The sequence below is a fragment of the Dermochelys coriacea genome, chromosome 11 (genome assembly GCF_009764565.3).
Source record: "Dermochelys coriacea isolate rDerCor1 chromosome 11, rDerCor1.pri.v4, whole genome shotgun sequence".
Taxonomy (NCBI): Eukaryota; Metazoa; Chordata; order Testudines; family Dermochelyidae; genus Dermochelys; species Dermochelys coriacea.
Genome location: NC_050078.2, coordinates 17,260,082 through 17,287,248, shown reverse-complemented (window position 1 = coordinate 17,287,248; position 27,167 = coordinate 17,260,082). Strand labels below are relative to the sequence as shown.

Here is a 27,167-nt window from a genome sequence, read left to right as displayed (position 1 = left end):
CCCTCACTCAATTTCAACGGGCTGGGGCAGGGGCAGAAATTCAGGGTGCAAGAGGGGGCTCCAAGCTGGGGCAGGGTATTGGTGTGTGGGACAGAGTGAGGGCTCTGGCTGGAGGTGCAGGCTCCAGGATGGGGCCAGAAATGAGTGGTTCAGGGTGCGGAGGGGGCTCTGGGCTGAGGCAGGAGGTTGGGCTGTGGGAGGAGGTGAGGGCTCCGGTTGGGGCTGGGTATGAGGGATTTGGGGTGCAAGAGTGGGTTCCGGGCTGCGGCCAATGGGTTTGGGTGCAGGCTTTGGCTGGGGTGCGGGCTCAGGTCTGGGGTGCGGGAGAGGGCTTGGGGTACAAGAGGGGGCTCAGGTCTGGGGTGCGGGAGGCGGCTTGGGGTACAAGAGGGGGCTCAGGTCTGGGGTGCGGGAGGCGGCTTGGGGTATGTGCTCCAGTTGGGTGGCGCTTACCTCACGCGGCTCTCGGAAGCAGCCGGCATGTCCGACTCCTAGACGCAGGAGTGGCCAGGTGGCTCTGCACACTGCCCATGCCTGTAGGTGCTGCCCCCGCAGCTGCAGCCAATGGGAGCTGTGGAGCCGGTGCTCGGAGCAGGGCAGCACAAAGAGCCCCTGTGCATAGGAACCAGACATACCAGCTGCTTCTGGGAGCCACATGGAACCAGGGCAGGCAGGGAGCCTGCCTTAGCCCCACTGCACTGCCAACCAGACTTTTAGCAGCCTGGTCAGCAGAGCTGACCGGAGCCCTCAGGGTCACTTTTCGACCTGGCGTTCCGGTTGAAAACCAGACACCTGGCAACCCTAGACAGCCACGTCTGGCCCATGCCAGTTGACTTGGGCTCATGGGGCAATGCCCCTCTGCCATGTACATTGGCCAAACTGGACAGTCTCTACGTAAAAGAATAAATGGACACAAATCAGACGTCAAGAATTATAACATTATAAATCTCCCCACTGTATTTTCCACTGAATGCATCCGATGAAGTGAGCTGTAGCTCACGAAAGCTTATGCTCAAATAAATTTGTTAGTCTCTAAGGTGCCACAAGTACTCCTTTTCGTTTTGCGAATACAGACTAACATGGCTGCTATTCTGAAACCATTCAAAAACCAGTCAGAGAACACTTCAATCTCTTTGGTCACTCGATTACAGACTTAGAAGTGGCAATTCTTCAACAAAAAAAAAAAACTTCAAAAACAGACTCCAACAAGAGACTGTTAAATTGGAATTAATTTGCAAACTGGATACAATTAACTTAGGCGTGAATAAAGACTGTGTAATGACCCATCCAATCCCAAAGTAAACTATTTCCCCATGTTTATTCCCTCCCCCCCCCCGCTACTGTTCCTCACATGTTCTTGTCAACTGCTGGAAATGATCACCACCACCTTGATCATCACTATAAAAGTCTTCCCCCACCCCTGCTTTCCTGCTGTAATAGCTCACCTTACCTGATCACTCTTGTTACAGTGTGTATGGTAATACCCATTGTTTCATGTTCTCTGTGTATATAAATCTCCCCACTGTATTTTCCACAGCATACATCTGATGAAGTGAGCTGTAGCTCACGAAAGCTTATGCTCTAATAAATTTGTTAGTCTCTAAGGTGCCACAAGTACTCTTTCTTTTTGCCGCTCCAGACTAACATGGCTGCTACTCTGAAACCTGAAGTCAATTTATCAGCCTCTGCTGAGGATTACTGACACAGGTGGCAATTGCTGGGCTAATGAGACAACTGGGAGAAACAGGAAGCAGGGGAGAAGCTCAGAAGGTGAGAGGATAAAAGGCTGCATGGAAGTCACCTGCTGCTGTTAGCCTGCAACATATTCCATTATACTTTGTATATATTTCTAAAATAGTCGATTCGTCATACACTTGTTCCTTTAAAAAAAAACACCCAGTGGTATTTCAGAGATTTGTAATTGGGCGAACACAGCACTGATCTGATTGCTAAAAAAAGCAACACAACGGTTGGTGGCAGAGTCCTTTTGTCCACTTTGAGACACGACTCAGGGCGTCTCAATGGGATCAGAGCACAAGAGAATCCAACATTGTGACTTGGTCTCCCAGCCAACGCTGTCTTGTAATGAAGATTCTCCTCAGCATTGCATACATTTATGCTCTTTAGATCTTTCGTTTTCTAAGCTACAAGAACATTTGGTGGATTTAAAATAAAGCATGTGTAAGCAGGTCTTGTCTGTGCTAATCAGATATCACTCACTATGGTTTTATTGACATCAGATATATCATGCTGCCACACAGCAAGCTAGACCCGTCTGCAGAGGTCTTCTACTTGGAATGATCATCTCTCTCTCTTCCTGAGGTTAGCTGTTGCCTCTGAATACTAATAACCCAACCATAGCATTCTCTTTGCTTTTGAATAAAGTAATGCACTGCCCTTGCATTCTGTTTTGCTCTCCACGTCACTGAAATCTCTTGTATCATTTGCAAAGAACCTTAGCATCTAATTCTTACCCTGATTTTTAGAATATTTTTGTTTGATGGGCAACAAATGTCACTTTTAACATATTTTGTTACAGAGGCTCAATTCCAGCATTAATTTTATGTGCCCCCTTCCTCCATGCTATGCAGATTCTCCAGTCAGTCAGCTTGCACTTTGCAATGCAAGGGAGGCGAGTTAAGCACCAGAACTGCAGCTGGTGCAAGTTTTGGGGGCAAACCCTTAGACATGTCCATATTGTGGTCATTAAGACAGAGAGAAATATTTTTATTAATCAGTGTTATTTCTAGGTATTTAGGAGACTGTTCTAAACATCTCCAAATAAAAGCCAACAAGCCATCCATTTTCACAACAGCAAAAGTTGTTAAACTGGGTCTGAACTTAAATCAGAATGTTGGCCGTATCATACAATAAGTGAAATGCTCTTCTGAAGAGTTTAAAGCTGTTGAAGAATCCACATTAGCTGCAATTCCACATGTAGATTTTAATACTAGACACAGATTAAAAAAAAAGTTGAAAGCTGGCTCCTTCTCTTACATTATCACTGGTCTTCCCCTAAAGGTGGCTCAATCAAGTCCTCACAGAGGCCTTGATCAGCAAAGCACTTAAATTATATACCTAGTATTGGACATTGGAATAATGGAACTACTCACATGCTTAATTGTACATGCTTATGTGGTTTGGGAGATTGGAGCAAGGGTGAGGAACCTTGCACTGTCCCTAGCTTTGCTACCCCAGCACAAACAAGATACGTGATTACTTTGTGGTCCATTCTCTTCAAAGCTTTGTCTACTAAGTTCTTCGATATATGTCTACAGTTTCAGCAACTCATGCCCAGATTCCACCCCCCAACTAGGTTCTGAAACCAGAACAGAAAGTATTTCACACCCTGACCTAGGGTTGCCAGGTGTCCGGTTTTCTACTGGAATACCCAGTCGAAAAGGGACCCTGGCAGCTCCGGTCAGCACTGCTGACTGGGCCATTAAAAATCCAGTTGGCGTCGCAGCGGAGCTAAGGCAGGCTCCCTGCCTGCCGTGGCTTCGCACACCTCCCAGAAGCAGTGGCATGTCCCCTCTCTGGCTCCTACACGTAGGGGCAGCCAGGGGACTCTGCATGCTGCCCCTGCCCTAAGCACCAGCTCTGCAGCTTCCATTGGCCAGGAACCACAGCCAATGGGAGCTGCAGGGGTGGTGCCTGCAGACTGGGCTGTGTGCAGAGCCCCCTGGCTGCAGCTCCGCATAGGAGCCGGAGCGGGGACATGCTGCTGCTTCTGGGAACTGCTTGAGGTAGTGCCACCTGGAGCCTGCACCCCAACCCACGCTCCACACCCTGTCCGACACTCCAAACCCCTCAGTACCAGTCCAGAGCACCCTCCTGCACTCCAAACCCCCCAGCCCCACCCCAGAGTCTGCACCCCCAGCCAGAGCCCTCACACATCCCCACACCCCAACCCCTGCCCCAGCTTAGTCCCCTCCTGCACCCCAAATCACTCATCCCCAGCTCCACATCAGAGCCCACACCCCTAACCGGAGCTCTCATCCCCTCCAGCGTGCACGTGCGCACACACACACACACACACACACACACACACACAAAGCGTTCGTCACATACAGAAGTGCTAATGTGCAAGCACTTTTTTTTTTAAATACCCCTAATTGGCCTAAAATGCCTTTGATGGCTCAACAAAAACAATTGCAACTCTTGCTAGATCTAAATTGTCAGCACTGTTGTACAAATGAACCCATTGATATAAATGGCCAGATTTGGGGTTTGGTTTTTTTTGTTTGGTTTTTTCCCCCCATTTTTAAATCCTAATTCCCTCCATCAAGCAATTAAAGCCATTTGTAAATGTGAAAAGTTAATTTACAAATTATAAAATTAAGGCTAATGGACTCAATTATAATAAATGTATGGGTCAGTGCCTGTGGCAATTTCTCTACCCCTTCTTTATTTCAAGGATCAACATGATAATGAACTCCATTTCAAGTTACTGTTAGCAGTGTAAATCCTGAGTTTATATTTCCTGCTCATTTATGAACTGCTATTGGGAGGAGGGGCTGTTCCCTTCATCCAGTGGGAATGATGCATTTCTGTTTCAAGTTTCACACCAAAATAGGTTCCTTTACATGTTCCATAATATAAGGTGCCCCTTACCTAAAATACCCCACCCTGTTAGCAGGTGGTGTTTCAGCTGAGAAAGGATCAAGTGCATTCGCCTCACCAGTGAGGAAGGTGGCTTATTATCCCACCCATGTATGACACACGTGGGAGCGGCTTACACAAAATAATCTAGAGTCTTGAGGGAGGAACCCTAGGAGCATCCAAGCCAGAAGAAAAGATTTGAGCCAAATTTTGTTGTTCATTTGTGTGATAAACCCAAATCCTTGTACAAGTGAGACAGGTGGATAGGATTTTTGTTTGTTTCCCCACGTGTTATACTTTCCAGTCCAAAAGAACAAGCTTTAAGAAGCTGCTCAATGCCTGATAAAGGCTTTGAGAAACCTCTTGACTTGTCTAAATAGACTCTGTATCTAACAGGTCATTGGAAAACAACAATACAACATCCACAATTGGAAAAAAACCAAACAAAAAACAGCCATTCTTTCCCTAAAAACATACACTCAGGTGGTCTTCATGGAAGAAGGACAAGGAGGAGGAAGAGAGACTGGATTATCCATCCCCCCCAGACACCAGGCAAGTAGCTTTCCATACATCATAGAACTGGAAGGGACCTCGAGAGGTCATCAAATCCAGTCCCCTGCACTCGTGGCAGGACTAATTATCTAGACCATTCCTGACAGGCGTTTGTCTTACCTGCTCTTAAAAATCTCCAATGATGGAGATTCCACAACCTCCCTAGACAATTTATTCCAATGCTTAACCACCTTGACAGTTAGGAAGTTTTTCCTAATGTCCAACCTAAACCACCCTTCCTGCAATTTAAGCCCATTGCTTCTTGTCCTATCCTCAGAGGTTATGAAAAACAATTTTTCTTCCTCCTCCTTATAACAACATTTTACATTCTTGAAAACTGTTATGTCCCCTCTCAGTCCTCTCTTTTCTAGACTAAACAAACTCAATTTTTTCAGTCTTCCCTCATAGGTCATGTTTTCTAGACCTTTAATTATTTGTGTTGCTCTTCTCTGGACTCTCTCCAATTTGCCTACCTCCTTCCTGAAATGTGGTGACCAGAACTGAACACAATACTCTAGTGAGGCCTAATCAGAGTGGAAGAATTACTTCTCATTAATATCTAGGGAAATCAAAAACACTGGCTTCATTGAAACTAATGGCATGTACTCCAATGGATCCAGATTCCACTCACTATTTCAAACCTTATACCCGAGTCTCTGTTCCCTAGGGAATTTAGAAAGCTACCAATGTCTCACCATTGAGCAGAGTACAAGCAGTGCAGCATGTTTTAGATCAAAAGATCTTCCCTCCCCAACTGTCCCCTTTTCTTTTTCTTATTTCATTGGCTTCAGCCAAAAATACTTAAAATTACACAGGCACTTCCTTAAGATATCATCAGATGACCCAATTATCTCCGTATGCAAAAGGCTCACCCCTATCAACTGTGGAGATAGCAGTGTCAGCAGCAATATCAGCAAACTAGTCTATTATGTCCTCAATAAAAGTACTGCAATAACTGACTGACTGTAATATAATCCAACTACATGGAATTAATCACATTTTATCCTGGAAAGAAGCATGTTGTCGGGGGGGAAGGAGGATAAATAAGAAATATTTGCCTGGCTCATATTACAGAATTTGACTCAATTGCCACCCTAGAATCAAACTTAAGTTGCAACAGGTGAAATTGGTAAGAAGCATAGAAAAGAGGACATTACTACATGTTTGTGCCAATCATTCAAATATAGGACCAAAACTCAACACCTGGAAAGCATCCTTTCAGCAAGGAAAAAGAGTACAAGAGGGGTGTCACCTCAGACTGATGCTAGGATCCCAGATTACCAGTGAACAACTCAGACAAGATACCTACACATACGCTGATGGTCTGGGCATAAGACAATTCGTCTTATCGTAGAATACCAGGGTTGGAAGGGACCTCAGGAGGTCATCTAGTCTAACCCCCTGCTCAAAGCAGGACCAATCCCCAATTTTTGCCCCAGATCCCAAATGGCCCCTTCAAGGATTGAATTCACAACCCTGGGTTTAGCAGGCCAATGCTCAAACCACTGATACCTGCTAGAAATCTAGTGCTGTAAAGATTAGCCTAGAGCCAAATTAAAAATGGTATCTCAAAGGCAAAACCCAACACAGATTAACACTGTAGTATGGTAACATGGAAACTGAGCACACAACCATCCTTGGGTTCACAAGATGACAATCTGGGAGCTTCAGGACAGCTATTAAAACACTACAAGAAAAAGCTAAGAATCTTCTATACCATATAAAGCCACTAGGATAGATTCACCCATCTAGTTCACAGTAGTGAAGCGTGCAAGATTAAGTGAGACTCTCACCAAAGAGACAGAGTCAATGATCATAGAGTAAAAGTGGAATGTGGAAGGTAAAAAGCAAGGTCTAATCCAGAGAGAAGTGACCATGTAACCAACATGATCTAGAAGAGAAGGCAAGATGGAGATAGACATGCACTTCCTACTCCAAAAATGTCCAAAAATCCATGAAAGGCCAAGAAATATTTTCCCAAATATCAGGAATGAGAACACACTTTTTTTTTAAATGGTTTAAGAGAGAAGGAGAAAGAGGAAAAACTGTGCCTAATCCTATGAGAAAGGTCAGATATGGGATCATACTATTTAGTAGCCAGCAATTAGCTCAGGAATGGAAGACAATGACATACGGGCATATTGGGTAAAACTTCACACACGCTAAAACCCCATCCTGGGTAGACTGTCCCTACCTCTGACAAAGAGTTGAAGTATTTGTCACGTTTATACTTTGGCAACAGTTTCACATGTCAAACTACCATTAAACTCTAACTCTTCACCCTTTTCTTTCTCAGCTATCCAGTCTTTTCCGCAGCACAAGAATGTACTGCATATGCCTATCCCAAAGTAGCTTAATTTGTCCAGGTCAAGATTGATGGTCATTGGCTGGCAGATTTGAAATTAATTTTAACAGGCCAAAATTTTCTTTCTGAAGCTTGCTTAGCCTTAAGAATACCCAGCACAATAGTACAAAGAGCAGAGCTTTCATCCCTGTGTCTACATATTCTTTAGATTGTAGTACACTGTTCTACTGGCCAGATAAGAGAGACTTTGCTGTAGCTTTTGAAAAGGAAGGAAGCATGTACAATTCTTAATAAGATTCTTCAGGGTCTAGGTTGAGTAGGTATCTGGCATTCCAAAAAAATAAATCTACCTTGTAGCCATGTCAGTCCCAGGATATTAGCGAGACAAGGTGGGCGAGTTAATATCTTTCACTGGACCAGCTTCTGTTGATGAGAGAGACAAGCTTTCAAGCTTACACACAACTCTGTCTCTCTCACCAACAGAAGCTGGTCTAGTGAAAGATATTATCTCACCCCTCCTTGTCTCAAAGAGCCATCAGACCATTTTTGTTTCTCATTCTACATAACTCATATACTTCCATACTCTATGTAATAATCACAGCTAAACATCTTCACAAGATAACTCATGAGCGCAAACTCCCAGGACATTCTGCTCTTCTATGAGGCATCACAACAGGGACAAGAAACCAAGCAGCTGCTGCTGTTCAGCTCCCTTTTTTAATTGTTCAACAGAAAACATATATTTAGTATTGAAACAAAATTTTTGGAACCCTTCAAGCTTAACGATCAAGAAACAACCCCTGGAATCTGCCAGGAGGCATTCAGGGCACCCACCTGGAAGCACGTATCATTAACTTTTATTTAAAATAATGCCTAGTGCTCATATGTGAATGTGATGGGGGTAGGGGCTTAATTATTTGTATTATGGAACATAAGCAACCTACAACACAGCATATACAGAGAGCTTCATGCTGTGGCATGCTAATTGTAAATCTGAGAAAAACAAACTATTCCTATCTTTTCAACTGTATCAATTGTTTAGTTATTCCTTTACAGATATATCATGGGTCTGTTATCTAGGGGAAAATCAAGGTTAAGATGATTAAGTGTAAGTAATTTAGTTAATGATGATTAATGTACCATGGAATGGGACTTTGGATACATTTGCATAGAAGAAGGGTATGCTAAAGGACTAATATACCCTGCATTAATAAAACTGTGCAACTTAAAAGAGTTCTAAAGCTATTGGTCTTACATGCTATATTGATATAAACACAATCTAGTGTAAAAGGCAAAATTTAGAGAGACCATGTCACTAACCACTCAAATGCAGCAACCTGCAGGGCCGAACAGTGCAACTGTTTCACAGTGCACAGAAGCTTAGGGATGACAAGTGAAGAATTCTATATCCAATTGATACTAAAGCAGGAATGTATGGACTTTGCATGCATAGTAGTCAAACAAAGGCATGCACACAACATACATAAAAATTAAACTTGGTCCTCCAAGAAGTGCCATGTGTGTTGGAGGGGTTTATTTGCTTTCTTCCCCTCACTCTCCTTATTTTCCCTGCCCTAGCTCTAAAAATAAAAAACTAATAAGCAGTTTTGGTACGCCCAAGCATTGAAAAATCATGACTTAGGCCCATATCATCATGATTGGGTTAAAAAAAATCCATTAGATTAAAAATGAATTTGGGTTCTTTGCCTTCTGAGTCATTAGGGTGCACTTATGTCAGGTTGTAAGCTTTCTACTGCACTCATGAGTGCTAGAAACATACTTTAAAAAAAAATGAAAGCAGAGATTCTCACTTAATCACATACATCCAGGAGCTGGTCTTTAAGAATCATGAGAGTCTGGTTAAAATACTGAGCATTGGCAACACTAGGTAAATTGAGTACAAAATCATACTGACAGAATGATAAAATTGCACAATTCAAGTTCAAAAGAAACAACCAACAAACAAAAGAAACCCAGAAATTAAGGTTTCTGGAGCAACCTGGCCATGCTGCAGCTATTCTGTATTTTCTGATACTTGGTAAAGGAAGCCTTCATCCATTATAAAGGCTGGTATTATATAAGGATACTGGAGTAAAAAATAGTATATATACATATCATGACATGCAGCTGAATTGTCCTAATGTTGTGTTAGGAATCTAAGAGCCATAATTCTAAAAATTAAGTATTTGATTTCCCAATCTTAACATTGCATTACATACTAGTCTTGCATTATTTAAGATTCCCTGCTGTATTTTGTATTTGCTGTATATTATCATGTGTTTGTTTAAAAGAAATAAAGGGAAAAAATGCTGTTTCGTACTTAAGATTCATCTATGTATGATCAAAGTACTTTAGCAGAGCAACCTCAACTGAAAGAAAGGCTTCTCAGTCAATGCATCCTTAAATCCTCTAAGCTGATCTAGGTTAAAAACTGGAAAAATAATTCTAGTATGCATGCATGAAAATATTGACTTTCTAAACATTCAGAACTTAACACACTGAATCTATTTTTTTTCCCAAACTTGGAACTCCCCAGTGAGGACTATAAACAAGCTAATTTGACATAGCTAGCTTCAGCCAGCTTTGAGTTATGTGTGTTCAAATTTTGACTCTGAAGATATGGGAGAATTGTATTTTCCTCATGCTTGCATAAGTCAAAAACAGTCAAACCAATTTTGTTTAAGATTAAAGAGAGACCCCGACTGACTGACCAACCAGGCATGGGGAACTACAGCCCACAATGAATGAGAAATACATGAGCAACTAGGAAAAAATTAGAATGGAAACCCTCTCTCAGCCTTAACCAGAGCCTCCACTACCAGTGGATATTATCCATATACACTATTTTAACATGGTCTTTATTTAGGAATTAATCCAAGACTCAAAGTCAATGTAAAAGTTTCTGATGACTCCAATGGGAGTTGAAGGGGCACATTCTGCCCTATCTTAGAATGATGGGGTACGTTCTGTAACAATTAGTTAGTTGGAAATGGGAGAGGAAATGGGAATACTTCCTCATTCTATTTCTTTTTCTCCTTTATGCTCTCCTCCTACTTCACCTATGTTCTTCCAATCTTGCTTCCCTTTCCCTCTAGACCAGGGGCAGGCAAACTTTTTGGCCTGATGGCCGCATCGGGTTTCTGAAATTGCTACTCTGAAACCTGAAATTGTATGGAGGGCCGGTTAGGGGAGGCTGTGCCTCCCCAAACAGCCAGGCATGGCCTGACCCCCCCTCTTCTCACCCACTGACAGCCCCCCTCGACTCCTGCCCAATCCAACCTCTCCTTTTCCCTGATGACCCCATTCATCCCCCCTGCTCTCGGTCCCCTGACCGCCCCCCGATCTCCCGCCCCTAACTGCCCCCCGCTACCCCATCCAACCCCTTCTTTTCTTCCTGACCCCCCTGGACCCCTGCCCCCATTCAACCCCCATTCCCTGCCCTCTGACTGCCCCAACTGCTATCCACTCCCCCATCCCCTGACCACCACCCCAAACTCCCCTGCCCTCTATCCAACCGCTCCCCTTAGAGGACAGGCAGCCACACCACGCAGCACAGAGCACCGGGTCAGACCGGGCTCTGCAGCCCCGCCGTCCAGAGTGCACGGCAGCAGGGGAGAGGGAACAGTGGGGGAGGGGCCGGGGGCTAGCCTCCTGGGCCAGGATCTCAGGAGCCGGGCAGGATAGTCCCGTGGGCCGGATGTGGTCCGCGGGCTGTAGTTTTCCCACATCTGCTCTAGACCTTCATCTTCATAAATTCCTCCCTCCTTCCTTCTCTCCCCCCATCCCCAATTCCCTTCCTACTCACTTAGCACTCAGCCCTCAGCCTTCTACTCTCCTAGCAACCAGGAAATGGCTACGAGGAAAGTTTAACCAACAAAGATGAGGCACAGAAAAAGCAACTGGAAAGGGTTTTAAGCAGGAAGTTAAAGCAGAACGTTCCCCCCACTTTTTTAAAAATTTATTTATTTAAGTCTGGGCTGAACAAAATGATGAAAATAGATTACAAGGAACTTTGGAAAGGACCCAAATAAGCTTAGATGGTATAAAGCAGTTGACCCCTGGGCAGTGAATGGAAAACTTGACAGCATCAACACACTCTCTCTTTTCCCAACTCCTACTTACTGGAGGAGCTCTCCATGAGAGTCTGTAAGACCAGTCCATTACCCTCCTCCTAACCTTATCTTGCCTTAAAATCTCTCCCCAGTGCTTTGAAGTCACATGACAATGGGTAGGCTGATGGTCTTGTGACCATTGTTTATGACTCTTACAATCGTTTTATTTTAATAATCTGGCACTCCTACTGCCGTTTGTCCTATCCACCTGTAGCGTCTCACCTTATACAAAAAGAAAAGGAGTACTTGTGGCACCTTAGAGACTAACAAATTTATTAGAGCATAAGCTTTCGTGAGCTACAGCTCACTTCATCGGAAGTGAGCTGTAGCTCACGAAAGCTTATGCTCTAATAAATTTGTTAGTCTCTAAGGTGCCACAAGTACTCCTTTTCTTTTTGCAAATACAGACTAACACGGCTGCTACTCTGAAACCTGTCACCTTATACAGAAATCATAATTTGTGGAGCAAGGATGTGTGCACGTATAGTGTCTAGCAGAGAGAGTCTAGATGGCCCAGCCCCAATTGCAATACAAACAACAGATGACCTAGTAGGGTTTTCATGATCTCTGATTAATATGGTTATGTCTATACATGTATTCCTTGGTATTTTGTTTTGCAGATGAACTTGCAAATGAATTCACAATGTGCAAGATGTTACAATATCTGCCTAGATTTAAGTAATAAAAAGCCCAACTAATTTTATTAAAAAACTTAAGTGAAAGGAAAACTAACCAAAAGACAATTAAAAATAGTCTGCCGTCAAAAGCCAGTTTTCATAATGAGGATCATAATCCTGGTTTATATGTAATTTTCTGCAGGGCTGTGTAATTTACAAGTTACACAAAGCAATAGAGAGATTAAAGAACTCAGTATACCTCAACAGCAATAATTTATTATATCCGTGGTAGCATTTAGGATGCTGAAGAAAGTATGCATGCAGGGAACAGTAAGTGGCATTTCCAATACATTTCCTTTGAGAAGTCCCAGGTAAAGATTATAAAATCTTCCTAGCCTACCCTGGATATTTCTTTGCCTTCTCTAAATGTATGTTTTGCAAGAACCGTGCTACTTTTGTACATTGCTGCCCCCTTCTGTTTGAAGGGATTTCTAACCTTCAAAAGATTCTAGAAATAAACTTCAGTCCCTCTCATTCTAAATTATATCCCACCCCGCCACAGTTATAGTTCATGCTATCTTACAAGAGGAGCCGACTAAGTATCCCTTGGAGTACATGTATTTTATCATCCTTTCTAACAACTCTCAAGCTAGCGCCACATTTTGGTGCGTTCATACTGAAAACAGCTATAGAAATAAAACAAAGTCATGGCCATTAAGTGAAAGCATAAAAATATGCACCAGAGGCCCAATTTAATAACCTACTCCTACCATAGACCGCTAAATCTTCAGGGAAAGCTGCTCTCGAAAAATGAAGCATCTGCCAAAACACTAGCACGCTACGGACTTTTGTAGTTCACAAAACTATTTCTCTTGCATGCATATTACCTGCACACACAGCTCAGCTTTAAAGATGCTAAACAAATCTATGAGTCAACTAGAAATAGTCATGCTCTTGTTGCAAATATTAATACAGTATTTTCTGATACTGAAAAGGAGAGTTAAAAAACGGCATTCACTCAGGCTTCTACAATTTCTATGGGATGGCAACTCTTAATTTGATTAATACTTCATACACAAAAAACAGCAAATAAAGTGACAGACAGCAAACAGAGTCACAAACAAACAAGTGACAACACTGAAAATAGGAAGGGAAGTAAAACATCAAGTGGTTGGTTACAGGTATTTTAAATCAGTGTTTAGGACCCACGCTATGCAAGTCCAACAAAGCCCTGTAGAAACAGGCACAGTTCTCCTGGTTTCAGATTGTGTCACCAACTCAAAAACTCAGAGTAGCTTCATTAAGTTTTTACAATCCCCTTAAGTAAACGGAGCACATCAACAGATGGCACATCCCTGTTTCAAAGAGCTTGCAAATAAGGTCTTCATGCTACAAAATGCCTAGCACCATACCTAGTGCTTGGTACAAGAGAGTCAATGGGAGTACTCTGAGGAGCCAGAACTATGCCAGATGGCAAAGATCTGGCCTTAGTGGTTTCCAATAGGAATCCAGATGAGTGATTTCTATTAATTTTAGAATTTGTTCTAACCAAAGACCCAAAAAATACAGGAATTTGGGGGTGAAGTGGCACAAACACACCAACCAAAATCAATGTAATGAAGCCATTGAGTTTTGTATAGCTCTACTTAGGAATCATCTTTTAGTTCCTTTAAATAGGATTTTTAGTTCTTGTGTCTTGTACAGTCTTGTGGCAACACTACTGGAACCAGAGGTATGCCATTAGGAATGGATGTACTATACTCAATAGATTTTAAAGGCCAGAAGGGACCAGTGTGATCATCTACTTTGATATCCTGCAGAAATACAGACCATAAGGTTTCCCTGTATTGATCCCTGCTTCAAGTTAATAACTGTATTTGAGCTAGGGCATATCTTTCAGAAAAACAGCCAATTTTAAAGTTTCCAGTGGTGGAGAATTACCACAACCCTTGGTAAATTGTTCCAATGGTTAATTAACCTCAGTGTTCAAAAATGTTTGTCTTATTTCTAGTCTAAAATTTGCATAGCTTCAACTTCCAGCCACTGGTTCCTGTTTCATATGTGCAGTACGTCCCCACACAAGTATACGGTTGAATGAATTTTTTAATATATATATATATATATATACACATATACATACACACACACACACACACACACACACACCATTTTATTCTTCCATTATTATATGTTTTGCCAGGAGTAATTTGCATAGGAACCTGTGCAATAAATGATCTTTAGGCTGCTCTTTATCATCTTAGGTGACAAAAGTCAGGGGTTTTTTCCCCCCTATCTACACCATTTTAAAGCACTCTCCATTACAATTCACACACACACACACACACACACACACACACACACACTCAATATTTAATAACATTGCCACTTAATCAAAAAGTGGTTTGCTTTTACAGCAACATTCTCTAAAATGTAGCATGTTTTGGGGAAGTCTAATAAAACAGAAGTCTATACACTACCCTCCCTTACAACATGTGTTATTAGACGGGCATGGAAAATTGCATTTAAACATGGTGTGAGCTGACAGAAATTTTTCTACCTTGACATCACAGTAAAACTTTGATGATGGCTTAATGCACAGTGGGTAGTAAAATGTGCAGGTGCATTATGTTGACTACAAAAACTAGTCCTAACGTATGTAATGGTAAGGTTTCCATGGTGCTTTTTTTAAATCTCGTTTTAACTGTTCAACCGTGCATTCCTGTGATGGGGTATGTACCCTGGCCACTGGCTCTGAATCAGTTAATGTGGGCATGAGAGGACAATTAACATACCAGGCTGCACCTGGAGGAAGAGCCAGGCTAGCCCCGTTGGACCTAAGCTGGTTAGTTAGTATAAAGTCTGTAGCAGAAAGGGGCTGCCAAAATAGAGGACAAGGTGCTAGCCCAAATTTATGGAAGGATCAGTGAAGTGGATCATATTTAGATTGTTAACTGGCCTCTGTGGTTTGAAAATAATAATTTGTATTTAGTGACTAGCCAAAGCTGGGTTATGTAACATACGTGAGGCTAAAGAGACAGTTGATCACCTGATACAGGGATACAGGGAGTGCTCTTTGGAAAAACAGATTTTTATGAAGAATTTAGACACTTTCAGGTACACAGTGAGAGGGTTAGTGGGCATCAGGAAACCAGGGTAACATTAAAAAAAACCCTCTACTATTTAGGATGCAGAGCAGGGTGAGAGAGAGAGGAGTGGCATGAATGTACGAGGAACATAGTAAGTGATGGTTACAGACTCTGTGGTTGAGTCTGCTGCACCATAAAGCATATGAAGGAGAAAAAAGGGGCTGGCAAGAAGACAGTCTGCGGTCATACTCTGGGACTAGAGAAGTGGTGAGGAGGAAACCCAGGGCAGAGGGGAGAGGGAGAATGGCCAGAATCCCATGGTTTACTCTGACTAGGAGAAGGCTGGGGCTGCTGCAGGGAATGGAACGTCCATGGGCAGTGGGCTCAGAGAAGGGCAGGGCTGGATGAGGACTTCCCTGAGACTATCCCTGAAGGGAGAGGGTGACTGGGGAGAAAGACTCCTAAAGCAAGCCCGGGAGAACAGAGGCTCCAGAGAAGAAGCCCTGAAGGTCCGCGGCACAAGGCAGCCAGGCCCTCCATGATAGAGTGAGAAGGAACTGACCTGGGAGAGCCTGGGAGTGGGGCAAACAACATGCGGAGGATTGGTTCTGAGAAGGATAAGTTTTGTTCCTTTGAGTTGGGACATTATTATTATAAAAGGGGACTGAACTTTGACTTGGCCAGGAGGACCAAGGCACGGAAAACCCAGTGAGTGGCAGAGGGCCAACAGGAGGTGCTGGAGAGGAGGACCCCCAGGCAGCACCTCACCCTAACCTGAGGAGGTGCTACGCATGGTGAGGACACTGCCTTACAATTCCACTCTGTCCTAAGCCAGGTTTGACTAGATGTTTGGAGTTCAGTGACAGTACAAAGTTATCAGAGGTCTGCAAAGTTAGTCATGCTATTTTAAGTTTGCATTACAGGAGCCTGACTGACTCAACATTAGTCATTATAACACTTCAAATAAAAGTGGATGATCTTCCCCGAATGCACCATACCAGTAGTAACAAGAAGAATTGCCAGTTTTGAGTCAAGTGTACATTCCTTCTCTCTTACTCACCTACCTGTATACACCTCTAGTTACCTTCCAACTTCCCTTCCCATCAGTCTGGCATTCAGGACTTCCTGTTCTGACTTTATAAAAAAATCAGATTCAATCCTGCAAGGGGTTGGGGTTGGTTCGTATCCCAGGTCAGCTTTTCAGTGTTTGCGGTCTCTTCCTAATACACTTTCACCCAAGTCATACTGTCACCATAAGCGTCTTAAAATCAGTTCTCATCGGTGATTATGCATTTTCCATGCATGCAGTGGATCAAGGCCCAGCAAGCGTAATGCCAACAAACTCCAGTCAGCAGAAGCTGAGATCAAACCTGGGACCTCTGGAGCTTAACGCATGAGCCTCTACTGCATGAGCGAAAATGCATGCGTCTCTTAGCCAAGGCAGTAGTAGGTTCATCAATCGCTAGCTAGTCTAGCCGCCACAAGACGGGGACAGAGTGCCACTCCAAGCAGGCCTGGCTTACACAAGCCCAACACCCTTGTGGGAGAGGACTCCTTACTGCACACTCTTGACAGACTCACTAGGGGCATGCTCCCGATGCCCTTCATTTGGGACTTTATCTTAGAGGCTGAAGCTTATTCCGTCTCCAGACAGTCTGCACAAAATTCTCAAACTGCTTAAACACTCAGATGACATTTAAAAAAAAAAAAAAAAAAAAAAAAAGAAGAAGAAGAGAAAGTAAATCAAAATCAAGACAAAAAAGGAAGGATAAAAATATAGCCTGAAACTCTGCAAGAGCTCAGACAGGTACATAAAATTTGGAGTAGGTGCAGTAAAGAAACAAAAAAGGTATTCCACTCTAGAGAGCACTTTCTGTTTCCCCCAGCTTGTCCCTTTAGTCTCTCTGCCCCTTTGGCAACACATTAGAGCAGTGGTGGGCAACCTGCGGCCCACACGCAGCCCATCAGGGTAATCCACTGGCAGGCTATGAGACAGTTTGTTTACACTGACCATCCACAAGCACGGCTGCCCGCAGCTCCCAGCAGCCGCAGTTCACCATTCCCGGTGCGGCCACTGGGAGTTGCAGACGGTCAATGTAAACAAACTGTCTCGTGGCCCACCAGCGGATTACCCTAACGGGATGCAGGTTGCCCACCACTGCATTAGAGACACAGTCTCTAGTTTCTTGGGTAGCTCTCCTCCCACTTCCCCAGAGTGCCCTCAGATATATTTTCCAGGGTACTTTGATCTACCTCTCCAGTCTCACCCATGAGAGGGTTTACCCAGCAGCACTCTCAAGGAGATCACGACAATCTTCTGAAATGGCCATTGCATGTCCAAAATCAATTCAGCATTGCATTTCTTGCTTTGAACAAAAAATATGCTTTCCATTTATCCCCAACACAGTTTAACTTGACCTGATGAAAACATGTACGTGCACACACTCATATTTCCCAGCTAATTTTGCATTCTGCTTTCAGTAACATGGTCCACAACACTAGCACCTCTTACTGGGTGCCCCAAGTCTCCTACAGTATTAATGCATGCTCTTTTCAGTGAGAGTCCCATGTAGGACAGGCTCCACCCATCCTTCCTTCACAACCTTATAGTACTGCATAATTTCAGTGATTACTGAGGAAGGGTCTAGCCAAACCCAGTACTGTTGCTGCTGCAGTCTGACCTAGCTGTATTCCATTGTCTCTGTCTACAACTCAGGAAGTATGATGCTCACTAGTACTCTGCATTGCAAGATGCATGGCAGCTTTAAACTTTAAACTGGGGATCCAGTCAGATACCTCCCACACCTAAGTGTGAACCCCTGCCTTACATGCTCAGAGCAGTTTCTAGCCGATGTATAAGCTCATTCCCACCTGGAGGGGTTACTGCGCCTTCAGTATCCTTCTGTGGCTGAGGGTCCCTGGAGACTGGCCGCTGATGTGGTCGGCCTGCACTCAGGCTCTCCAGGAACTTAACAGTTTCATTCTCTTTTCACGCCTTCATGGAGGAGGCCAGGATGGCTCCTGCTGAAAGACACTGTTCTCTTCAGGTGGTTTATTCTGTATAAAGACTTGTATACAGATGTAAATGCTATTTTGTACAGAACCGTGTAGAACAAACAGCAATACCCAGTTACCACGGTGGGGAGGGAGGGGAAGAGAGACTTATTTTTCCATATTTTGTACTGGTTACTTGTAGCATCTGGCTTACAAGTTTGTGTACTTATTAAAGTTAATTTACCACATTTCTCTGTTATTAATCCACAAAGCGTAATTAATTTACTATCAGTACAATTGCCATTTCACTGCTACGGAGCTGAATGTCACCCTAGAAAAACAACAAATATTTTTAATGGAAGAGCATGCTACAATTTAATGCTGCCTATTGCAGGTCACATATGCTTCTTCCTTTGGAAACCTTCCCCGCCTCCTCCCAGCAGCCTGCAGCTGTAGGCTGATTCAAAAGCAGCACTTCATGTGATGAATTTCCATTTGAAGTAGCTGGCTACTTCAGGAATTGAGAAGGTGGTGGAGGGGAGAACCCAAGCCTTGAAGCATGATTTCCACAACCTGCAGGTCTCTTTCTCTAGCTCTGCACAGATATTGCTGGTACCTCCTTCAACACCTCTGAGAGGCTTGATGATTAGTTTTCAGGAACTCCAGTAGAAAGTGTTTGAGCAAAGGGTAAACTCCCAACAATACTTCTAGTCTCAGTTTTGCAAGTATGTCTAAGAAATAGCGGAGCTTCCCCGGAGTTTGTCTCCCTTCAAGATCCAAGAAGTCCTTTCCAAATCTCCCACAGGCCACTTATTCAAGGAGTGGTTATGAAGGTTTGTGAGATAGTCTAAGCGTTATAATTGAACTATGCTCTCTGTTTGCCTGAGTATGAGGGTGCCATGTGCCGATGCAGAATGGAAATATATTCAACATAGGATAGCTGCTGCAGATAAACTGCACTGTTGGGGTCTATCCCAGTGAAGTCCCACCTGTTCCTTTCTCTAGTGCTGATGGAGCCAGAGATCTGGTTATAAAAAAGTCTGACTGGGCACAATCATTTAAAAATGCTGCTTGGTCACAGCATTGTTAATCTTCTATTTACTTAGCAGTGACACACACATTTTTCATGGTTTAAAAAACAATTGAGACATTTCAGGAAGGCTGGTTCTCAGGTTTCTATCATTTAGTTATACAATGGCAAAAAACATATAATAATGGAAAATGAACAGATTTTCTTGTGGTAACCAAAACACTTGGGGTGTTAATTTTTAAACAGGTTGTTTTAAAAAATCCTTTTGGTAAATACATAATAGCAGGAAACCTATCCTAAGAGAGAATAGGTTGAGACATTCCTTGATTTAAAAAACACACACACTTTTTAGTATTCATAATTTTTTAGGAAAAAAATTCCATTCTATTATACATGTACACAGAGGAGTAAAACCAATAAATGTGAATGAGGACACAGGACATTAAAAATGTAAATTAAGAATTAAATAGCAAAACAATGGAATTCTGCCAATATTTTTATAACCATACAAATTGCTAATCAGTATCCAGTGTCATGTTGGCAGATTTTGTTCAACAGGGAGTACAAAGCAGGAAACAAGATGACAGACTACCCTTTCTAAAAGGATGTAAACTCAGCTTCACATGCTGGGGGTTGCACATTTATATCCTTTTGAATAGAGAAACTCACACACATTCAACACTTCAATAACGTTACCAAAAGAAGTTTTAGAAATTTGTGAGTTGTGCATAACCATAGACCAATTTTTCACATCAATCTGTAAGCTTTTTATCATCAAAAAAGACAGCAGTGCCTCCCTGCTATGAACTGCCCCAGAAAGCACTACACAGCCAAATATTTACTACATGTTCAGTCCTTGTTTATTCAAAACAGCATGGAAATTAATGGAGATAATATTTCTATGCTATCACCATAGGATAGATTAATCAAGGATCCTACATCAAAAGATAAGTTAGCCAACACCACACACATGTAAAGCCTGTGTACTTCCAGGTCTCTCAGAGAAGTCCATCTAGCCTAAGACTCTGGCACTTGAAATGTTCTCAAAAATTTCCACCTTGACTGTGATCTGAATAGGACTAAAAATTACTCTATTTCAGTCTATGTGGAAAGCAAGTCAACAGTCCAATTATATCTGCTTAGACTTCTCGCTGATAAATGCTACTAGTTTATCCAAAGCTAAGATATAAAACCTTTGAAACTGGCACCTTCAAGGAAACAGAGAAAAAGATTTAAAAACTCCTGTAATTGATTTCTCCCCCGAAATCATGTTTCCTGCATTGAGGATATGAAAATCCAATCTCTGGGACAAAAAGAGTATAAAATACATAGCTGTATGAATGAGCCTCTGAATGTTTTCCTTCTGCATATACGTATCCCTCTTCCTTCCCCAACATTATGCAGATCCCCATTGTAGAAGACAATTCTATTATGTCAACTTTGTGCCTCACTTTCCTGATCTGTTAGAACAGGAATAATAGTACTTACCTCCTTCATGGAGTGAGTCAAGGCTTAGCAATTTGTAAAGTTCCTCAAGAGCTTTGCCACAAAAGCATAAAATAGTATCATGATTATACTATTCAGCTCAAATATTTTAATAAATTTAAATGTGGCCCCCTGGTCTCCAAAAACCACAGCACTGAAGGATTAGCAGATAACTGTGTTTTAAATCATTTGCTGTCTTAGTTTATCCTACCAGTTGTCCACAGCAACCTTCAGAAATTTCCTGTTTTTTAACACTGTCTTTCCACCATCTCACTGAGCCGTGTTCAATTGTTCCATCATACCAGTGCACAGAGAGCTCTCTCTCTCTCTCTCCACTAGCTTTCAGTTCCTACTATTTATTTTGAAAAATAATAAATTAACAGTTTTCTACCAGCTTCCATACATCAGTTAGTGAGTTATCACTCCTTTGTCTACATTGGAAGCCTCTAATAGTCACTTTTCAGAGTAGCAGCCATGTTATTTTTATTTTCCACTGCATGGATCCTATGAAGTGAGCTGTAGCTAACAAAAGCTTAGAAACTAACATTTATTTGAGCTTAAGGTGCCAAAAGTACTCCTTTTCTTTTCAAGTCACTTGTTTACACTTCCAAAGTACTGCCTTGGCATGAAAGAGGATTCAGCCCCAGGCTTCTTGTTTGCTACAGCTGTACTTGGAATGAAGGGACTGTACTTCATTCAGCACATAGAAAAATGCAGACCTCAAGGGAGAGGGGTACCTTTACCATTTCTCCCTACTGATTGCCTCTTCCCTTGAGAACTTTTGATTGTTATGATGTTGGTCACAGAGAGTGACAGAGGGAGTGTTTTTGTTGTAGAGACCTTCATAAAGATGGAGGACACTAGCAGAGACAGCCAACCAAAAGTCCACTCAGTCTACTTATAGTGTTTCATGCCCTCCTACCTACCCCAATTCAACCCTCCCCTCAACTCACACAGCACCTAATGAGGAACATTCGTTGTGGTCAGTGTATTCACATGTTGGCATATATAGGGAAAGAGCAAAGGTCTATCCAAATACTTATTCCAGTGATGAGGGCCATATATCCGAGCGCCTCACTCATGAGTAGATTTTATCTAGGATAAGGACACCCTTGTGAAGCAGAGAAGTACTAATATGTCCATTTTACTGATCAGTAATGGAAGCACAAAGGAGCTTAAGTAGCCTGCCTAAAGTCACATAGGAGATCTGTAGCTGAGTTATGACTTGAACCCAGGTCTCTGAAGTCCCAATCTAGTGCCCTAACTAGCAGGTGATTCTTTCTACCCTAGTGGAACTATAGATCCCATAAGCTTCTGATTTCCATAATCTAGTGTGCAAAATAAACAGTGGTAGCCTTATTTAGGCTTACCGTATGTAAGAGTTATGGAGCAGAATACCAATTGCTGCCTGCAAGTGTCTTGTGGATACAAGCACAAAGGCAAGCATGAAGCCAAAAACCCAGATTCATAGATTCGAAGGACTGGAGGGACCATTGTGATCATCTAGTCTGACCTGTATAGAACAGACCATAGAATTTTCCCCAAATTATTCCAAGAGGAGCGTTTCACAAACTGGGATCTGCTGGCCCCAGGGGTCCCCAAGGGTACTCTGGGGGGTCCATGGGCCCCTCTGATCAACTCCTCCCCCTCTGGAAGTGCAGCAGGGTTAAGGCAGGCTTCCTGCCTGCCCTGTCTCTGTGCTGCTCCTGGAAACGGACCGCACGTCCCTGTGGCCCTTGAGTGGGGGCAAGGGTGTCTCTGCGCACTGTCCCGCCCAGAAGCTGACTACAACTCCCATTGGATGGGCTGAGGCTGGGAGTTGGGGTGCAGAAGGGGGTGACGGCTCCGGCTGGGGGTGTGGGCTCTGGGGTGGGGAGTGCAGGAGGGATTTGGAGTGCAGGAGTAGGCTGCGTGTTGAGGAAGTGGGTTAGGGTGTGGCGGGGGACAGGGATCTGGTGTGGGGGATGAGGGGTTTGGGGTGTCAGATGGGCTACGGGTTAGGGCATGGGCTTACCTCAGGTAGCTCCTGGTCAGCAGTGCACCAGGGCTAAGGCAAGCTCCCTGCATGTCCTGGCTCCACGCTGTGCCCTAGAAGTGGCCAGCAGGTCCGGCTCCTAGGCACGGGGGCCAGGAGGCTCCACATGCTGCTTTTGCCCACAGACGCCACGCTCACCCCCCCAACTCCCATTGGCCGCAGTTCCTGACCAATGGGAGTACAGAGCTGATGATCGGAGTAAGGATAGCCCGTGGCTTCCCACGCCTAGGAGACAGACCTCTGTCCGCTTCCGGGGTGCAGCTCAGCACCAGGACAGGTAGGAACTAGCCTGCCTTAGCCTTGCAGCACCACCGACCGGACTTTTTACATCTCAGTCGGCGGTGCTGACCGGAGCCCCTACGGTCCCTTTTCAACTGGGCGATCCGGTCGAAAACCTGGCAACCCTAGGTTAAACTAGATAGACCCAAGGATCTCAATCATGATAAGGCATATTTTCTGATCCTTTAATCATTCTCATGGCTCTTTTTAGCCCTCTCCAATTTATCAGAATCCTTCTTCAATTGTTGACACTGGAACTGGACACAGTATTTCCAAAGTGGTCATACCAGTAACAAATACAATGGTAAATTAACTTCTCTTTGCCTACTCCGTTTACGCACCCAGGAATTGCATTAGCCTTTTTGTCACAGCATTGTACTGGGAAATCTTGTTCAGCTGATTATCCATCATGACCCCCCAAATCTTTTTCAGCATCCCTGCTTTCCAGGATAGAGTTCCGTAGCTTGAAAGTATGACCTACATTCTTTGTTCATAAATGTATACATTGGATTTAACCATATTCAAATGCATATTGTTTGCTTCAGCTCAGTTTACCAAGCAATCCAGACAGCTCTGTATCTACAACTTGTCCTCTTCATTATTTACCACCCCCACAGTTTGTGTCACTAGCAAACTTCATCAGTGAGGATTTTATGGTTTTCTTCCAGGTCATTAATAAAAATTGTTAAATAGCACCAGGGCCAAGAAGAGATTCCTGTGGGAACCCACTAAAAACACACCTGCTTGATGATTCCCCATTTACAATTACTTTTTGAGATCATTTAATATGTGCCATGTTAATAATATATCATTCTGGTTTTTTAATCAAAGTGTAATGCAATACTAAATCAAATGCCTTACAGAAGTCCAAGTATATTTTATCAAAACTATTACCATTATCAACCAAATTTGTAATCTCATGAAAACTATCAAGTTGGTTTGACAGGGTCTGTTTTCCATAAACCCACATTGATTGGCATTAGTTACCCTCCATTAATTCTTTAATAATTGAGTCCTGTATCAGCCACTCCGTAATCTTGCCCAGGATCAATGTCAAACTGACAGGCCTAGAATTTTTCAGGTCATCCCATTTACCCTTTAACTATTGGCACAACATTTTCTTCCAGTCATCCTAAACTTGCCTGGTATTCTGAAACTTATTGAAAATCAACTTTAACAGTCTAGCAAGCTCCTCAGCCAGCTCTTTAAAAACTCTTGGATGCAATTTATCCAGGCCTGCTGATTTAAAAATGTTGAACTTAAGTAGCAAGGGAGGAGACTAAGGAAGTCACCACATGGGGTTGGATCTCCAGTCCCCGCCACCCCCGTGTGCCAGAGAGAAAAAAAATCTGTGCAGACTTCATGCAGATGAGAAGAGTCACCATCCAATAAAAGCAGCTGCTGTCACCTGCTGCCCCCCATGCCATTCTTCTTACCCAGGGGTTGGAGCAGCAGCTGTGGAGAAATAGAGCCCTAGGAGATGGGGCAGAATTCCATTTTATGGCCCCTCTCCTGAATTACTTGCACAAATCTCAGTCTACAATTAAACAGGACCATACCTAAAAAAAAGATTTGTACAAAACCACCATCCATTATATGCGTCACTCGCCAAAACAGCCAGCTGATCTCATGCTGCAGACTCACTCTATCTTTTCTTTAATGAGCCATTCACACTCATTGCACCATTGGTTGAGGCAATGGAGTTGGATACAGCAAATGTGGGTTCAATTCCCAGCCCTGCCCCAAACTTCTTGTTTCACATTGGGGAACTCCCTTGATCCACCCTGTGCTTCAATTCCACCATCTGTAAAAGTATTTCCTCTCATTTTTCTAGTTCGATTGCACGGACTGACTCTTAATACAAGTTTCTACAGTACCTAGCTCAGCGAGTTCCCACTACCGACTGAGCCGCCTACCATAATACACATAAAATCTTGCCCCCCCCCCACAAAAACAACAAAAAAACAAAAACAAAACTGGAGCTTTGTGTGCATAACCTCAGTGTAATTTTCACTTTTTAAGGAATATTATAATGAACTGAAAATATGTGTTGTTTAATACAGAAATGAGCCAATGAAGTGCTGTTCACATCCACATTAGATTTAATGCTTTGGCTCATATTAGAAGACATTGAAATATTCCAAGGTTCCCTCCCCAGGTTTGAATTCAATCCAGAACCAGAACACTAGGCTCAAGATTAGAGGGCGAGGATTCAAATTGTAACACCCCACTAATTCAAATTGGTTTTGATCCCAGGTTCTGACCTATCTTGGCTAGAATGATTTGTTGTTAAAAGAAATGAAAGTCTGCAAAGCAAGATTGCCAAACAATTCTTAGAAATAGAGAGCAATGACATTTTAAACTCCGTAATTTATGCGATTCACTACATCTAAGCACATTGGAAAATGGATGTGTTGCATTTCTCTCGAGAACTCAGATTTCTATATTATAGAAACAGTTTGGGAGGAGGAATCTGATAGATTTAAGGTTTATACTTTTTCTCCAAGTACCTTGCCAGCAAGATAAAATATTTAGTGGCTTCATATTCCCTAACCATATGCTTCATGCACTGTTTGCCACAAAAGTTGTGACACTGCAGTCAGCCTTCAACGAATGAAGCATGCATTTTTCATGGCAAAAGATTTTTTTAAATCTTATTTTATTACACTGCCATTGGTTAAGTCAAGCTCTGATAATTAGGATATTGGATATTTATGAGGCACTATTCTGCCTTTATTTTTGCTTTAGGTGCCTGTTGACAGATGCAGCAAGATAATTTACATTGATGTGTGAAGTAGAAATTATTGCTGAAATACTGGCAGTCTATTGGGGGGGAAAAAGGTACATTCTCACTCTTGGAATTACTTCTGCTTTGTAGCATTCCCTCCTGGCATATTGGAACTCAGAGTGTTCAACACTTCATTTGAACAAGTCCTTGATCTGGGTGCAGATGAAGTTTCAGAGGCAAATTTACTGCTTTTCCTGGAAGCAGTGATTAAGGGTACTGCAAATTGCCATGAATCCACTCCATCCTTCCTAACAGGAGAAGGGACAAAAAACTGCCTTCAAAGCAGTCTCCATAGACTGACCAGTGGGAGGCACTTCCGTAGCATGCAGATCTCACTGCTCTCCCCTGCCTAGAACCAAGGCTGCATTAATCACTGTAGTACAACTGGGAGTGATGAGAATTTTTCAACAAAACCAAAAACTTTTCACTGAACTGTATCAGTTTCCGTTAAACTTTTGTTGGGCAAGTGTCTTAGATACAAGATGGTATCTCTGTGCAAAACGAGAGAGACCCCCGACCTTCCCCCACCCACCAAAATAGCCAATAGCCTCTTGGTTAGGGCACTTGCCTGGGATATAAGAAACCAAGTTTCAAGGCCCTGCTCCGAATCCTGCAAAAAAAATTTGAAAAAGTCTCATTTTTGTTCTGATGTCCAATTCTTTTTGTTTTTTAAAACACAAAATCTGAAAATCTTATGCTTAGGGCTGGCTGGAAAACAACTGATGCCCTCAATGGTCAGAGAAGTGATAGGTTGATTCCTAAGGAAGTCTTTTACAGATAATATGGACCGCTGGAATATCCAAACTATTGAATCCATTTTATAAATGCTACATGGGTCTGAATGGGCAAGGGATTGTATTCTGGCTCTATGGGGGAGCATTACCCAAGTTGCCCGCAGGAACTATCATCAGTGGGGAAGATGATTAATGCAAATCCCTAGGTTGGTAACTAGCCTGGAGAAGCTTGCATATATTTGTTTGACCTGGTGAAAAAAGGCTACTAAACACAGCACTGAATGAAGTGGCCAGGCTGACAAAGGATAGGAGGTCACTCTCACATGATCCAAGAACTGTCATGACACCGAGATCAAGAGGGATAGACCTGGTGGGAAGGAGTTGAAGGACTTCTCTCCCTGTCTCAGGGTCTCCATGTAGAAGATCAATGACTACCTGATAAGCTAAGACCTGCATGTAAACTGTGTATTGTTTTCAAGAAATGTTTTCTCTGTAATGTTTTTGTTCTTAATAAAGGATGACATTACAATGCTTTACGAAGGCTCGCT

The 27,167-nt window shown here is 42.9% G+C and overlaps 1 protein-coding gene across 2 annotated transcripts in view; it reads right to left on the bottom strand.

The window, feature by feature from the left end:
• GPR39 (G protein-coupled receptor 39) overlaps window positions 1-27,167 on the bottom strand; it is a 134,543-nt gene that overhangs the window by 65,225 nt on the left and 42,151 nt on the right. The window lies entirely within an intron of this gene.